We start from the raw sequence: 18692 nt of genomic DNA, 5'->3' as shown, positions 1-18692 counted from the left end.
AAATAGCAGTTTTGAGTTTTGTGAGAGTTTAATTTACCTATTTTTTAGGTAGTCTCTTTTCCTGATCTTGCAATGGATAAATAATGGCCATCCACTTGAAATGCCCTAATTTAAAAGCAGTGTTTTTAATCAACATTGTATGAAAAAAGGATATTTACAAATGATTCATTTTGAATCCTGTTTCTTTTCCTACTTTTTAGGAAAACCAAGAAGATTCAGTTTAAGGAAACTCATTAAGATCCTATGGAGAAAGAACCCAAGTATGAAGTAGGTCAAACTGTCTCCCTGGTCATGCCCTTCAGGCACTGCTGACTAGTTTCTAGCTCAGCGGAGGTAGACCAGGTGTGGATGGATTCCTCCACTGCAGAGCTCCTCAGTTTGGGCTCAAACCCAAGGAGAAGGTGTCTGTGTGGAGCCTATAACCAGGAGTCTCAGATGTCCTGTAAAATGCCCTCAGTTTCTTCAGATTGGGATTTTTCCTCATGAAAAGCTTGATATCCCAGACACCTGACACTGGTTGGAAAGGAGAGTCATAAAGGCAATCGCAGGAAGTGAGAGTCTCCAAGTCTCTGGAGGTGGTTAACAACCCAAAGTATCACACAAAGGTGAGTGTGGCAAGAGGGAAAATATTTCTTAACTCTTTTGGTGTGTAGCCAGACTCTGACAGGAGGGCACAGGTCAGAGGTGGCAACTGCCTGGTATTTTCTTTTCCTGACTCCACCTTTGTCAGACCTAGATCCTGATGGACTGTCTGCCTAAGATGTGTGGCAAGACCAATTCACTTGAATGGCAGTTCATAGAGGGCAGGTCTTTTCATTCACTGCACCTGGTACTAGGTGTGGTTTGGAGGAGGTGTTTAATAAAAATTTGTTGAATAAATGGATAAATTAGACATTAGGGTGAAAAAATGTTTGTTGAAAGAAAAAGGAAGGAAGGAAGGAAGGAAGGAAGGAAGGAAGGAAGGAAGGAAGGAAGGAAGGAAGGAAGGAAAAAATAGAAGAGAGAAATTATGGGATAATGACTGACTTGGTTAAGCAAATCTGATTATCTGAAGAAAACTCTCTTTTCAGATAGAAGAAGGCATATGAAGTTCCTATTACTGCTAGACCTTCTAAATGCTGATGACTGATTGGATTGGAAAATAATGATAACAGTAATGATGATGAATAATAAAAACAGAAACAGCAACATCTAATATTTATATGGCACTTGCACCATGTGGATTATCTTTTCTAATCCATTTGTAAAAGTTAATGAATGATAATAAAAGTATAATGGCACATTGCCACAGCATTAGGAAGCTTGATATAATATGGTATCAAGGACATTTAGTCAAAGGAATGTGATGTTGCAGACAGGTTCTAAAGGCAGCAGCCTAACCTGATTTCTCTAAATAAAAACTATGTGTGTACATAGTACATGTACATGCTTGAGTGTGTGAAGGCATACATGTAAATGCATAAAGCCTGCTCAAAATTGTTTTGGTAATAACCTTGATTCAGGGAGTTGAGTTGCTAAGTAAAGCTAAGTGTAATTTTTACCTTAATACTACATCTTTCTTATTCAGATCAGTTTTCTGGGTAGTTTCCAAAATCACAAATACAAAGTACATATGCATCTCCAGAAATTTCTCCTTTAGGAAAATGGCAGTATGCCATAAAAGGTGAAATACAGAGCATTAAAAAAAAAAAAAGCTAGCTCTGACTTTATAGATCTATTTTGTGATCCTTATTTTATCATGTCTGTTTGCTGTTTTAACATTTTGGCTCTTGAAGGTACTTTATTTAAATCCAGTGAAAGCAAACTGGAATGAATGGATTGTAGCGTCCTTGAGTGTGTCCTCTGTGGAAAGGCCATGGACTTTGGAGGAAGACAGACTTGGATGGTTTGAATTCCATCTCTGCTAGTGATCACCCATGTGACCTTGGTTAACTTCCTTAGCAATCAGGATTCTCCTCTGCAAAGTAGAAAGAAATATAACTTTTGAGATATGTTTTGAGGGTCAACGAGATAATATATCTTTGCATGTATGTATAGATGTGTATGTAATTACACATACATGAGATATGAACATAATTACTTCCCTGTAGCATGGTCTGTCTTACCCTCTCAGCATCCTGCATAGCATAGGCAGCCTGATAGCTGGACATCTCCAAAACTTGAGTCTCAGGGCAGCCCCTTCTTTCTCTTTAGACTGTTGTAGCTACATGTAGACTTTGTACACCAGCCTGCTCTCTACGTTGCCATAAGCATTATCTTACACACATACGCACACGCACACGCACACACACACACACACACACACAATTTACTCTACTTGCTTCTTAATTTTCTGCAGCCCACAGAACAAAGTGTAAGCTCCTTGTTGAAGGATGCAAAACTTCCTCATCTAGCTTTAGATCCGGTGACTCCTTTCTTGCTGATCCCGAATTGTTTCTTCAACTTTGCCATGCCTTTATGTGTGTGTGTGTGTGCATTTGTGTGTGTGTGTGTTGTCAGCCTAGAATGGCCTTCTTCTCTTTTCCACACGGTGAATATCCACTATTTCTTCTTTCAAGGCAAAGCTCAAATATTAACTTTTCTATGAAACATCTCTGGATTGCGGGGCTAGGGCTGTAGCTCAGCAGCAGAGTGCTTAGCTAGCATGTATGAGGCACTGGGCTCGACCCTCAACACCACATAAAAATAAACAAATAAAATAAAGGTATGCTGTCCATCTACAACTACAAAAATTTTTTTTAAATATCTCTGGATTGCCTGAAGCCAAGTCAATCACACCCCCTTTATGTCTTTCTGGCTCCCATAATTCTTTGTTTACATCTCTATCATAACAGCATTATGTGATAATTAAAATACAAACACATCAACAATGCCAATTTCTAGATGTGTGATCTTGGACAAATACTTAACTTGTATTTCTGTCTTTATTTGAAAAATGAAGGCAATATTAGTTCATACCTGATGGAGTTGTTTTAAGTATTAAATGAGATAATCCACATAAAGCACATAGTATAGTACTTGGAACATGGTAACTGTAGAAAGTGTTCAGTAGTATCTCCGTTATAATAATCTCTTATAGGTCTTTGTTAATCTGTAAGTTACTTCAGTTTTGCATCTGTACTATCCAGCCCAAAGCCCAGGACACAATAGGTATCTAATATGTTTGTTGAAAGGGAAGAAGGAAAAGGCAAGCTACCTTTCATCTTCATTAGCAAAGAGAAAATGTTAAACTATGCAGTATTTATGAGGAAGGCTCATTAACTATCCTTTCTGTCACCCTTTAGTTAATACTTATAGAGCTTCAGTTTCACCAGCTATAAAATGTCAATGACCCCCCAACCCCTGCCAATCTTATAAGATACAACATGCAAAAATTACAAGGCTTTAATGCCTCTAGATATTTCTTGGCTGTAGAAATTATACCAATACTGCTCTTCCCCAAAAAAGGGAAGAAAAATTATGTCCAATTTTAAGAATGCATATGAGCTGTGAATTTTTTAAAATCTGGTAAAACGGAGGTCAGATAAGTCATTCAGTAGCATTTCTAGAGTCCTCCAAATGCTGTATGTAATGTCAAAACTTTTGTTTTAATGAAATTCAGTTATCCAATTATCAATTCTTTTCTATTCTGAGTTAAATGTTACTGAAATTAGAGTTTTATTCTTATACTTGAAATTCAAAACTCAATTATCAAAAACAAACATTGTATTTCATTGTAATGAACTATATCAACTTCCTTTTTTCCATCTATTTAAAAGTGAGCTTTGGCAGTTGATACCAAGAGTTTTAAGTGTTAAGTCAGTTCATCCAACCTAGTTTATAATTTACCATCCTAATAGCTCTGCTGATTATTTCTTAAGCACTTTGAAAAAATTTTAAAAACTATTTATTTTTTTCTGAAATTCATGCTATGCATTCTTCCAAGCCTTTTCCTACATAGTAAATTTTTATTTTGCAAAAGGAAGATAAAAATACCTATGCTGAGCCTTTGTTGAAGGTTTAAATGTGAAGGTTAAGTGAAAAATGTACATAAAAAATGTAATGTAGTGCTTAGTAGATGCCCATTAAATTTTATTTTGTTTCTCATTGGAATTTTGTTTATGACACCATGTTTTACTTAGGTTCATTTGTTTACATATGGGTTTACCCCACTTATAATGCAAGCTCATCCAAGGCAGGGATTTGTGCCATGCTTGGTTTTGGATTCCTGGCACCCAGCACACTGCTTGACACATAATAGATATTTAATACATATTTATGGAAGGCAGGCAGGCAGACATGCAGGGTAGGGAAAAAAAAAGAAAAGGAAAGGAGGAGAGAGAGAAGAAAGGAAAGTATTAAGTACTAGGAAAAGCTGAATATCATGGATAAAATCCCTATATCATTCAAGTTATTTTAATTATTTATGTTTTATCATAATAATTCTAAGAAATTATAGCATTACAAAACATATTTGAATACTACTTTATAGTTTTGAATGAAAACTGATATATGCCCTTTTTGTTTTATGCCACTATATATGAACAAGCATTACTGAATGAAAATTGCTTGTCAAAAATGTAGCAAATGTGAGATGGGGCTGTGAGTTTGATGGCATGTGTCATTTATCTCTGCAAAACGTGAGGAGTGCCACCGTGTTTCAGTTCTCTTCTATGCACTTAGAAAACTTTGCTGTCTGCAATCTACTTGTTCTGTGACCTAGTCAAAAAGATTTATCACAAGTAAAATGCATATGTTTGATGCCTTTTTAGTGACATGCTTGACACATAGTACAAAATGATACAATCTGTATACTGTAAAGTTACAGTGTATACAAATCAGAGATGTTGTGCTTTGGGGTTACATAATTCCCTGTTTGAAAATATTTCATCTGATATCAGGAAAAGAAGCAGCTGGTACTAAGATAGTTTCAGCCTTCTCAAGTACCCCTTCCTTAATGTGTGCTTTGGACCCTAACTTTCTTTTTCTTTTAGGCTTCTGGTTGTTATTCTTATTCTTTGCTCTTGGTTAACAATTGATGCATTCTGATTGTGTGTGTGTGTGTGTGTGTGTGAAGTTTTAATCATAAAAATTTACATAATACAAAAAGAAGTATCATATTCCCTTTTGCTGTTTCCTTTCTCATTTCTTTGTAATCCATCCATGTTCTGCTACATCCTTCCAAACCTTTTCCTGTATATTAAATTTAAAAATATATGTACACATTTCTAGATATAATCTCCAGCTATGTATATTATTTATCAACATGCTTTTCACTTACTGTCTTGTAGATCATTTCACATACATTGAGATGTCATTATGAAGAGCAAAAGCTTCTTGGGCTGGGGTTGTGGCTTAGCAGAAGAGCACTCGCGTAGCATGTACAAGGCCCTGGGTTCGATTCTCAGCACCATATAAAAATAAATAAATAAAGATATTGAGTCCAACTACAACTAAAAAATAAATATTAAAAAAAAGCTTCTTGGGCTGGGGATATGGCTCAAGTAGTAGCACGCTCGCCTGGCATGCGTGAGGCACTGGGTTCGATCCTCAGCACTACTGAAAATAAAATAAAGATATTGTGTCCACTTAAAGCTAAAAAATAAATATTAAAAAAAAAGCTTCTCAAACAGAAGGGAAACAAAGGAGTGATCAAGCCCCATTTTCTTAATTCAATCACAAAGTTTAATAATGTCTAAATATTTGGGGTTTCCTCATAACAAGATTTGTTTTAAAGTGAAATTTAGTTTAAGTTTTATATGTATTCTATCATATACCACATTGAAGGATTTTAATGATTTAAATTAAATATTCACTTAAAAATTATCCCATAACATGGATTTGAAGGGACAGGCAAAAATGAAACAAAGTCCTTCTCAGTAGATTAGACAATTACAATCTGATTCTATTGAAGCCCACCAAATGATTGATGCTAAATTTAATATGCGTTATTACCATATTAAATTTAAGTTATTACCATATTAAATTTAATATGGTATTTTGTTGTTTTTTGTTTTTGTTTTTGGAAGGGGAACAAATGCTTCCATTATTTCCTTTGTGTTAGAGAAAGGGAAGCATCTAAGGATTCTAAATTTTTAATTGAATCTTTAAGTGCTGAAAATGAGAAATTTAGGATACAATCCCATGGATCATGTTTTGTTTTTTTGGTACTGGGGATTGAACCCAGGGGCACTTTACCTCTGAGCTATATCCCTAGTTCTTTTTATTTTTTGAGACAGGGTCTCACAAAGTTGCTGAGGTTGGCCTTGAAATTTTGATTCTTGTGCCTCAACCTTCCAAATTGCTAGTATTAGGTGTGCACTATCATATCCAACTTGGATCATATTTTGAATTTTTTATACACACACACACACACACACACATACATACACACACACTTTTTCAGTACTGGTAATTGAACTCAGGGTCCCTATACCATGAGATCGTCCCTAACCCTTTTAATTTTCTTTTTGAGACTTGGTCTGCTAAATTGCCAAAGTAACTTCGAACTTGCAATCCTCTTGTCTTAGCCTCCTGAGTCACTGGGATTATAGGCATATACTACCATACCTCTCTAAATTATATCATTAAAAGATCATGGAGATTTCAAAAAAATAAAAGTATATTATAACCTCTCAAATATGAAGTTACAAATAATTTTCAAAGGGGGTTGAGGAACCAAGGCAGTAGAGTTTTGGAAAATTATTGGACAATGGCTTAAATTATGAGCTATACCTCTTGTACTTTTCATGTATTCTCTCTGTATACCCCACCCCCTAAACCTATCCTGTCTGCTGTGGTCACAAATGAAAGTTGACCTTCTTTATCACATTTATAGGTAAGCTTATGCTATAGCTTCAAAAATCAGAAATTTTTAAAGTGGAAATCGGTACTCAGAGACTACAAATTTTTTTCTCTGGTTTAAAGCAATAAAACTCTAAGTTGCAATCTAGTGTAACCATCAGTCATCTGTCTTTCTAAATGATTCCCAATGAGTTTTTTTTTCTTTTTTCCTTTAATTTTGAAGATAATTATGGGTGATGAAAACAGATGAGATTAAATCAAATCAAAATTCAAATAAAACTCTCCCACACCAAGGCCCAAGTGCCCGTTTGTTGACCCTTACCTGTTAATTATGACAACTCGTTCTGATCCTTTAGACTCTGAGCATCATCACCGCCTTGAGGAAGCCTTCCTCAGTGTACCTCAACTCCCAGGAGACAGCGTTGGTCTCTCATGAGTATCACTGTAGCTTGGCATTGTTCTTCTGTTTGTCTCCTACATTGAACAATGTCCTTATGTCTCCAGTACCAAGCACAACATCCAGCACTCAGTGACTGTTGGCTAAATGAATGGGTCAGTGAACAATTGATAAAATAAGCCAATTATTCCTTTCTTAGGTGTCAAAAGTAATTTTAATCTAGAGGAATAAAGATGGTTTAGAGGTCTCTAGCTGCTTTCTGAGTCCACATTAAAGTTATACTCATTTTACTTGTTTTTTCAAAGTGACTGTGTAAGTGGTATTATGGTTTAGATTTTAAATGATCCCCCAAAGGCTCAGTTACCAGCTTATGGCACTGTTGAGAGGTGGTAAACTTCAGAAGGTTGGGCCTAGTGGAAGAAAGTTAGTTCATTGTGGGTGTGCCCTTGAAGCAAATATTGGGATCCTAGCCTCCCTGGCCCCTTCTGATTCCTAGCTGCCAGGACAGACTTTCTCTTTGCCATGTTCTCTGCCATGATGTACTGTGCCACCAGAGGCCCAAAGCAATGAGGCTAAGCAACCACGGACTGAATCTATAAGCCAAAGTGAATCTCCTCCTTATAAACTGATTTTCTTAGATATTTTGTCACATCAACAGAAAGCTGAATAACACAAGGAGTTAACCATTACTTTGGAAAATGACTACTGCATGATTCAGTGGTCATTGATCACACAATGGCATCATGACAGTAATTGTCCATCCACCATTTGGTAATTTTCTGGATTCTCACTCAGCCCATAGAAACAATTCCAAAGGTTTGTTTCAGGGTTCTCTGATCAATTGGACTAGGCCAAACTGATGTATAAAATTTTAATATTGAGTGGGGCGGTGAGGGTTAGTGTCAAGAAACATTCCAAATTTTGTGTGTGATTTGTGTTCAGGTTTGATTGTCCTTTCTTATTTATTAGGATGAGTGTAAGAATGATAAGGCCTAGCGCTGGAGTTGTAGCTCAGTGGTGGAGTGCTTGCCTAGCATGTGTGAGGCATTGGTACCACATGTAAATACATAAAATAAAGATCCAACAACAACTTAAAAAAATTACAAAAAAAAGAATGATAAGGCCTATATTAGAATGCTGTGAAAACTGCTAAACAGTGGTACTTGGAAAAATGGCTAAGTGTGTGCACTTTTGTAAAAGTGATTAAACTGAAACAGGAATAGCAAAAATTTAGGGTTCAAGATTAGCATAGAAATTATTTTCTGAACAAGCAGGTTGTCTTGTTTTATTTAATTATTTCCTGTGTGATTATGTAAAGATAAAATTAATTTCTAATTTTTTTAGCAGTACTGGGGATTGAACACAGGGTTTTGCATATGCTACGTGAGCGTTGTGCCATTGAGCTGCAGCCCTATCCCTGAAATTAATTTCTGAATTTTTTTCTTTTAACCTTGAAAACTAGTAGCATGTCTCAACTTCTTATTTGTGTCTGTGTCTAGAATCCCATCTGGTATCCTCTTCATCATCCAGTGGCCAATCAAGATCCTATTTATACCCTGAGTTTCTGACTAGTTACTTCTGACCCTAATTATCTCATGCAGCACTTTCCAGTTTGTATTTGAACCATTTCCTACTCAGTATATTTTTAGGAAGCTCCTCCTCTGCTGACTCTGCCAAGCAATCCTGGGAATGTTTCTTGAAGAGGCTGTTCACAGCCTTGAATCTGAAAATGCTTAATCAGGATTCAAAGCCTGCTTCACTGGTATGGAGGGTTGTTTTCTGTGAATGCATCAATCTCCACACAGAAGAGTGACTTTGAAGGGGGCTAACCCCTCATGGAGGCCTACAATGTGGTTCCGTCCTCATACTTCATTCAGAAATGACACTGATGAAAAGAAGGAAGGGCTGAGGTGACACAAGCCTCAATACTGTACACTTGGCTCTGTGGATGTTTTCTGGTTTAAGTTTCGCATGTTTTAGACCCCATTTCTCTCCTTTCCATTAACTGCTAACCCCCTGGACCTTTATCATGCCTATCTCATCTTAAAAGGATTCCTTAGTTTCTTACTCAATATAATTTTTTATATGTGGTTGAAATACAAACATACTAAACCCTTGTTAAACTGGTACTGATTTATTCTAGACAATAGCTCTATTGCTCCTAAAAAGAGAAAGCTACTTTTCCCAGCATGTTAGGTGCTCACTTGCTCTTAAAACATTGGCTATCCTCTTTCTTGAAGTAGAAATCTCTTCATTTCTAGACCCCCCGGTGTTTTAGAAGTGGAAAAAAAAAAAAGGTTTCCTATAATCAAGGCTTACAACTACAGCATAGTGAAAAATAAAATGTATTCCAATGACCACATAAAATATTCACTGAGAGTTCAAAATGAGAAGAGATGTGTGTGTGTGAAATTTTGATATTATATAATTGTGTATAAAGTTACATTAGTTTTATATAAAAACTCATTTTAGGAAAAACATGGTCAAAGAGTAAAATCAATACTAACAATAAATCTAGAATCATATTACTGAAGAAAAGTAAACATATCAAATAGGTCTATAAACATTAAATGTGACTGGATAGTTTTAAATTAAACAGTATGATCATTTATTGAAATTTACTAAGAACAGCACTTATTAGAATTTTACTAACTCATTAACTCTAAAATTTTCCTGCAAATATTATTTATATCAGCAATAATAGTATTACTATTAAATTAATATTTTAAGGTATCATTCAGCATTTAAAAAGCATAAAAAACCTGATACAGCAGCATCATAATCTTAATCAGTTATACTCAAGTAACATAAACTAGACAAATACTGACTTAATGGCATCAGTAATTAAGAAAGTGATAATTTTGGAGAAGAAAATCATCTACAGTTATTATTTCAATACTTACTCATTGCTGTGAAGACAGCATAAACAGATTCCTTGAGTATGCTTTACAGAATTCATCTCCTAAAGAGAGCCCTAATCTGAACTCTGTCACTACCTTACTTGCTATGGGATCCTTTGGAGAGACTCCTTTGGATAGACTCCATCTGTTTCTGTCTATAAATTACTCATATTATGGAATTTTTGTCATAGCAACCCAAATGGACTAAGACATTGACTAAATGAAATGCTAGTGAAAGCATTAAAAGTAGACATGTTGAACATTTATCATGGATTCACTAAACATAAATGTATAGGAATACTGATAAATCTTTGATAAAAACAACTTCTCTAGCACAGAAAGCATATTAATATTGCTACATGTTGACACTTAAGTCCACATATGACATTTAAATCCAGTTGTGTATGGGTGCTAAATAAAGGACCTGATATAATCAAAGCTTTAGAGCTCAAAGCATTCTAAAAGATCAGCTAGTCCAATCTCCTTATTTTGCAGATGAGAAAATTAAACTTTAAAAAAAGAGATGTTTTTCTCATGTATTAAGGGAGTTACTATAGATCCAGGAATGATGAGCTCCAGTTGTTAATTTCAACATGTGGATTCGAACCTCTGAGAATACTGACTTTTACTTGGGACCCTTAAATATACATACTAAACACTGTCTAGAGACTTAACATACCATATTCTATGGGTATAATTTTTCAAATGTGAGTAAATGCCACTGGTATTAACAAAATCTACTTATTCTTAAGTATTAAATATGTGGTATTTTGTTATTGCTATTTTATATTTGTCAAAATATTATATAAAAACCATTGAAATTCTTTGAAGTGAATATGAAACTTTGGGGAACCATGGCACAATATCCCTTCTACTATTTATTAACACTTTGAATAATTCAAGATGTCACAAATATGAAGGGGATAATGATTTAATCCTTCATTTATTTTTTAGTGTTGTTATTAGTTATGGGAACAGAAGACGAGTATTGCTGATGCAAAAGTTAGTCTGAGATTAAGAACTCAGACAAGTAACACAATGCAACAATATCATAGATAAGTGCTTTGACCCGGTGTGTACAGCATGCCACTGGAGCATTGTTTACATGTGGTCATACCAAGTAAAAAACAAGTTTATAGGCATATTAAGACACATGGAACATTTTATTTTATTGGCATCTTTCACTTGGCAAGAGAGGTATCATGGGAACACCCGTCTAGTCTTTTATCCTGACTTAACCAACAACATGCCTGTTTTTTATTTTAATTGGCACATAAAAGTCATACATATTGGGGTACCATGTGATGTTTTGATACAAGTAGGTACATTTTATAATATTCCAATCAAATATTTATCATTTCTTTATGGTGAAAACATTAAATTCAGCTTTTTTGAAATTAAATAGTATATTATTATCTATAGTCATCCTACAACTATGCAATAGAAATATCATTTTTCCTGAATATATCTTGGTATTCATTCACCAATCTTTCCTCATTGTTCCTTCTCCTTTATTTTCCCCAGCATCTGGTAACTATTATTCTACTCTCAATTTCTATGAGATCAACTTTTTTAGACTATATGTATTTGTCTTTCTTGGATTAGCTTATTTCACTTGACATAATAATGTCATTTACATCCATATTATTTTTTAAATGACAACATTGCACTGTTTATGCCTGAATAGTATTCTACATGCATTAGCATGTGCATGTGTTTCACATTTTCTTTATCCATTCACCCTTACATGGACATTTGGGTTTTTTTCCATTTCTTGGCTGTTGTGAATGGTGCTGCAGTAAACATGGAAATGTGAAGGTCTCTTCAATAGGCTGATTTCATTTCCTTTGGATTTTTACTCAGTAGTGAGACTCCTGGATCTTATGCTCATTCTCTTTTCAGTTTTTCAAGGAACTTCCATACTATTTTCCCTAAGGCTGTACTAATTTACATTCTCACCAACAATGTGTAAAGATTCTCCTTCTCTGTGCCCTTTCCAGTACCATTTATTTTTTGTCTTTTTGTCTAACAGGTGCAAGGTGGAATCTCAATGTGATTTTACTTTGCATTGCCTTAAAATTCATATGGAACCACAAAACAATTCCAAATAGCTAAAATAATCTTAAGCAAAAAGAAGGAGACATTACACTACCTGACTTCAAAATATACTACAAAGCCATAATAATCAAAACAGCATGGCATGGGCTGGGGTTGTGGCTCAGTGGCACAGCACTTGCGTTGCACATGTGAGGCACTGGGTTAGATCCTCAGCCTCACATAAAAAGTAAATAAATATTTATTTTGTTTATTTATTTATTTTTTATAGAGATAGATATATAGATATATATTTTTTAAAAAAACATCATGGCAGACACACACATGGACTAGTAGAATAGAATACAGAGTCTAGAAGTAAACCCATGAATCTACAGCCAACTGATTTTCAGCAGAGATGCTAAAAGCATGTACTGGGAGAAAGGACAGTCTTATCAATAAATAGTGCTGGGAAAATTGGTTATTCACATACAGAAGGATAAAACTAGACCCCTATCTTTCAATATATATAAAAAATCAACTCAAAATAGATTAGACTTAAATGTAAGACTGTAAACTATGAAACTACCAGAATAAAATGTAGGACAAAGGCTGTAGGATGTTGGAATGGGCAAGGATTTTTTTTTTTTTTAACAAGCCTCCAAAAGCACAGGGGGGAAAAAAAAGGCAAAAGTACATAAATGGGATTATTGCAAACTAAACAACTTCTGCACAACAAAGGACACAATAGAATCAAGAGACAACCTACAGAATGGGGGAAGATATTTGCATACTATATCTGGTAATATACAAAATACATATGGAATTCAGTGATTAAAAAAACAAACAATCTTATTTTAAAATGGACAAATGAGCTAATAACACATTTCTCAAAAGACATATAAATAACAGGTACATGAAAATAAATGTTCAACATCACTAATCTCTCTGATTTTTAAACACCTCTACAGAAGCCTGCAAAACCTTACAGAATTTTTAAAACATCAGCACTGTAAGGACATCATCTTTCTTTTTAACTATGGCAGTGTAAGCTCATTTCCTTTTATTCATTCTTCATTGCGTCATTTATATGCTTAAAAATAGTTTTCCTTTTCTCAAGCAAAAGAATCCAAGTTACTTCAACTCTTATAGTGTGTATTTCCCATAAAATCAGAGCACTCAGAAGTATTTGTACTAAATTGTGCTCAATGTAGAGAAAGCAGCACATCACTAGATCAAAACATTCCACCACGAGTCTGCACAAAGGCAGGGTTTGAATGTGCCAAGGCTTTCCCTCCAAAACCTTGACAAGGGCGCTGGAATGCAAACCTTATTACCATTCAACAAATCAACGGGGCATTCACAGTCAGAATGTTCTTAGTGTTTTCTCTGCTATTATATTCAGTAGGTTCCATGCTTACCTTATGTATGTTCCTTGTCCCCATTAGCTTTCATGAGTTTTACCAGCATGTCAAAATAGACTTAGTCTCCATATATGGAGAGCTGCCACTAGCTGTATCTCTCAAGAAACAAGATGCCAACAGGAGTAATGTTATATCAGAGAAAAACCCAGATCTTTTTTAAGGCCTCCTCTCTAGAATCTGTCCCTCAGTTTCTCTTTGCATTAAAAATACTTGGGGTGCAAATCAATTTTTGTATTTGAAAGAAAAAGTAAGATTTATTTTGCGGCTAACAATTTGGCCACCCAGAAAAATCTAGTTCTTGTTTAAACAATTTTAGAAATAACACATATTGCTAAAAGATTATAAATATTATTTGCATTGAATCATCTAATATGTACAAATATTGTTTTTAATTCTGGAATCTCTGAATTTATTTAAAAGGGTCAATGATTTAAGTATTTAACTGTATTATGACTTTATTTTCTTAACTACTATGACTACTTGCTTCTGCTGCTACTACTATTAATACCACCAAGAAAACTTGCTGTGTAAGAATTTTGTCTCCCTTGTCTTAAAACACCTCCCTTTATCACATTCCTTGGAATGTCCTGTGAAAAGTTTAGTAACATTGAAGGAAATGGAAACAGTATATGAGGGAGGGATGGCTTTTTTGAAATGGAATTTGTGGAATGCCCTCATTTTGGATGAGATTCAGACTGCTAAATTCCACAGAAACCCAAACAAAAACAGTTGTATGCCAGTTAAAACAAGACTTCACTGGGTCTCAGAATGGCCTGTGTCATCTGGTGGTAGGGCCCTAACCTGAAGACTACAAAAAAACCAAAACCACAAGACTACAAATGTGACAATAGAAGAGAAAAAAACAACACAGCTGACGCAAAGTACCTCTGACATTCAGAATGTGGGCTTTGAAAACACCCTAATCAGAAAACTGGTTTGAGGGGCTGGGTTTGTGGCTCAGTGGTAGAGTACTTGCATAGCACGTGTGAGGATTCAATTTTCAACACTGAATATAAATAAATAAATTAATTAATTAAAGATCTATCAACAAATAATAAAAATATTCTTTTAAAAAGTGGTTTGAGCAAGTTAGTTGGTCAGTTTGATAAAGGAGAAAGTGTTATCCATTCAAATTTGTCACCCTCCAAAAGTCTATCTTATCATGCTTGTTGTATTTAAAGTGAGAAATTACAAGTGATGAAGCTATTTTAATGTGACAGAAATTGAAAGAATTATTTGCTCGTCACTAAAAAAATGTAATCAATAGGCCTACTTTGTAGTTAAGATTCAATCCTGGGGGGGGGGGATATGATCTTGTTGTAGACACAAATTATGCCTTTCATTTTTCTATATCTAACTTGAGCACAGTCTTTGGCACAGAGTGTGTGCAAATTGATAGTTATTAAATGAGAGAATGTCTCAAAGTACTACTCTAAAGAGAATGTCTACCTCAGAGTTAAAGCTTGTGTTGTATAGTACCAATCAGTGTAATTTTAAGGAATGTTTTGAATGAAAAGAGATGATTAGCATGTGCAGATTAAAAAATGCCTTCTTTTTTAAATTCTAAGAAAGTATGCACATACATACACAAGTGTATATGAGAATGTAAGGTGAATATATACAAAAATGTATAAAACTAATATATATGAATTAATATATCATGTAATAAAATTAAAATGTTAGTATATAAATAAATACATATTATTTATATAATAACATATACAAAATAAATATATATACATGTATCTATATTTAGAAAATTTCTCAAGAGATAGCTAATATTAATATTTTGGTATATTTCCTTCCAGGCTATTAAAATATATATTAATATTTTTGTATTTGTACAAATTGGGGTCATATGGAATTTCCAGAATATATAAAATCTCAGGTAGAGTAAACTAGAAATAATTACCCTATAAGTAGCTTATATGAAATGCATATCACTTTTAAACAATAAGAGTTCTTAACAAAATGAAAAAATAAAACTGAGATCTGGATCAATGTTATAACTAATGGAGAGTTCCTGACTTTCTAGGTTGTCAGTATTCCTAAAATGTGTCTCCTTTGTATGAAGACTCCATCCATTTTTGAATGAGGACACACCCTCTTAGAAATTTACAGTCTTCACTATGTCTTAGGAGAGTTTGATAGGCCAGTGTTCTAAGCTGCAGGTGTATATAATGGTATCTGATCTGAAAACATTTGCAAATACCTATTATTCTGGTGATTTAGCTAAAAATGCTTATCCAAACAATGGGCTGTGGCAGTGGATTATAGTGAGTTAACTGATGGGATGATTGGGGAGGGTTAAGAGTTTTACCCTCAGGTGAATTCTAAGAATTGTCAGCAGCCTGTTCCATTACAAGGCAAACATACAGAACACTGTCAAAGCCAGACCTCTTTTATCAGAATTAGGATGACACTTGGGATATGTACCACGGTAACATGAACCCGCAGGCCTCACTGCGGATGTACACATAGTAAATCAGAAGTGAGTATCCAAACTGCAGTAACCTCTTTCTTTCTAATCCCTAAATCACTGTGGCACATGATTTCTTTGGGGCTAAGAAGTTGCCTTGCACAGCAAAATATTAAAAGGCATGGTGATATCCTGAGATATCAAATGAAAAGATCACTTTGAGCTACTCTAAAATTGTACTCCTTAAAAGAGTTAACTTAATTTTTTATGTTTTTTTTTTTTTTTTGTACCAGAGATCGAACTCAGGGGCACCTAATCTCTGAGCCACATCCCCAGCACTTTTTTATATTTTATTTAGATACAGGGTCTGGAGAGTTGCTTAGGGCTTCACTAAATTGCTGAGGCTGCTTTTGAATTCTCAATCTTCCTGCTTCAGCTTCCTGAGCTGCTGGGATTACAGGAGTTCATTTACTCTCAAAGACAGTTACTAACTGAAAGTGAGTTAGACACCAAGAAGAAGGTTAGTTGTAGTCTCTCTCACTTTTGATAGATATGCCTCAAAAGTCCTGCTTGAAGGCTCTTGTTATTGAGATGGAGATTACAATAATAAGTGGATCAGGGAACAGATTGGTCACTGTTTAATAGTCTACACAGATTTTCTGATAAAATGAGTATATTATTTCTTTTAAAAAAGTAACAATAATAATAATGATACCCATAACTGGCATTCAGCTATTCTGTTTGAGCAAGAAAAAGTAGAGAGAAAAAGTCTAAACAACTACATATTGCTAAAGTAAACTAAATTAAGATAAACTAAAAGAGTATTTTCCTTCAAGACAAGTCTTTTAAAAATTTATGCAAGTTGAGGGAAAGAAGTATTTCAAAAATGCAAGGAAATGAATCTTAGGAAGTATTGCAGGAAAAATATTAAAATAAAGTCAACAGTGCATTAAGAAGTTTTAAGGATTTGTTTAGAAAATTCAACCTAAGAACTTAATATCCAGTGAGGTTCAACTCAATTATAAGACAAAAACCCAGTTTAAAAATGGGCAAAAGATTTGAAAAGACATATTATCGAACATGAGATACCAGTGGCCAAATATATGCACATAAAAATAAGCTAACACCATTTATCATACAAGGAAATGTAAATTCAAACTACAATAAAATACCACTTCATTCATACTAGAATGGATATAATAAAGCAGACAATATAAGTGTTGGCCAGATTGTAGAAAAACTAGAACACTCATACATTGCTGATGGGAATATAAAATGATACAGCCACTTTGGAAAATGTTTGATATTTTCTTATAAGTTTAAACATAAATTTACTATATGATCTATCAATTCTATATAATAAGAATCTAGCCAGGAGAAATGAAAACTTATGTCCATACAAACTTTTGTACATGGTTATTTGTAGCAGTATTACCCATAATGGCCCAAAGATAGAAACAATCTGAATGTCAATTAGATTGATGGATGGATAAAACAAAATACAAAAAAAAAATGTGTATTCATACAATGGAATGCTATTCAGCAGTGAAATGAAGCGAAGTGCCAAAGCAAGCTAAAACATGTATGAACCTCAGAAGTATTAGGCTAAGTAAAGAAGCCAGATCCTAGGATCACATATTGTATGATTCCATCAATAAGAAATGTCCAGAATAGGACAGATCTTTTCTCTAAAGAAAGAAAGTTGATTTGTGGTCATGTGGAGCTAAGGATGGAAACAAGACTGACCATAAATGGGCAGTAGGGAGAAAAGACGTGGCCTGAATAGATTATTAAACAGAGTTATTAAGACCCAATATGGGCTACTGGATGTTCTAGGTTGTACTGCTTAGGGGGCAAAGTAATCAGTAAATTTGGGGAGTTTAAAGAACTGTAGGCTTAGAACATACAAAGCAATCTTTTGCCAAAGAAGGTGCAGAGCCAGTGATCTTATAACATGAAGGGGACAAGTTTGTTCCAGGAAGTCTGAAAATTCAAACCTAATGAAATAGATTTTAGGAACGGGATTTGGGATTTGAATGAACATAAATTTACTTGGTTTCATAAGGATGAAACTTTTTGTTATGGTGTTTTGTTTGTTTTAATCTTTGTGGGCGGGATGGAGTAAGGACCCCAGACAAAACCAAAAGGAAAGCTAAAGCTAAGAGTTTTGTCCTGGGTGTGGTGCTCAGTGTTAATTAAGTGTAAACCAGGAAAAAGGGAAGCTTGCTGTGTGGGCTAACCTTGCAAAATAACTTCAACTAAATGATGCTACAGTGGCAAAGGGACAATTTTATGGTCAAGGAAACTTCAGCTCAGGGAGATTCAATGATTTTTGAAGATCACAAAAGTTAAGTCTTAGCCCTTAGACTATTTCATTCCAGATATCAGGTTGCTGCAAACAGAACTAAGCAATGCCCAGGTTGGACCGTAAGAGGTGCAATAGTCTGGTGCAGTGGTTCATGCCTGAAATCCCAGCTACTTGAAAGGCTGAGGCAAGATCTAGAGTTCCAGGCCAGACTGGGCAATTTAGTGAAACCCTATCTGAAAATAAAAATGAATAGGGCTGGGGATATAGCTCAGTGGTAAAGCACCCCTAGGTTCAATCCCCAGTACCTGAAGGGAAAAAGAAAAAATGCCTTAGAGATATTTAAGAAAGAAAAGATAGAGAATCAGTAGAGGAAAAAAATAAATTAAAAAAAAAAGGAGGAAGAAACATCTAAAGGAAGAGTAAGAGG

General features: G+C 34.7%; 1 protein-coding gene across 1 annotated transcript in view; it reads left to right on the top strand.

Moving 5' to 3' along the window:
* Positions 1-229: 229 nt before the first annotated feature.
* Positions 230-18692, top strand: part of Arhgap5 (Rho GTPase activating protein 5) — a 103398-nt gene continuing 84935 nt past the window's right edge. The window contains exon 1 of the mRNA XM_058573659.1: positions 230-605. The gene's annotated coding sequence lies outside the window, so the exon portion shown is untranslated. The remainder of the gene's footprint in view (positions 606-18692) is intronic.

This window comes from Marmota monax, unplaced genomic scaffold (assembly GCF_021218885.2).
Source record: "Marmota monax isolate L192 unplaced genomic scaffold, Marmota_monax_Labrador192_F-V1.1 WCK01_AAM20220418_F8-fsc00222, whole genome shotgun sequence".
In the NCBI taxonomy this organism is placed as follows: Eukaryota; Metazoa; Chordata; class Mammalia; order Rodentia; family Sciuridae; genus Marmota; species Marmota monax.
Note: the sequence above shows the minus strand (reverse complement) of the source record. Positions and strands in the feature narration are given on the sequence as shown.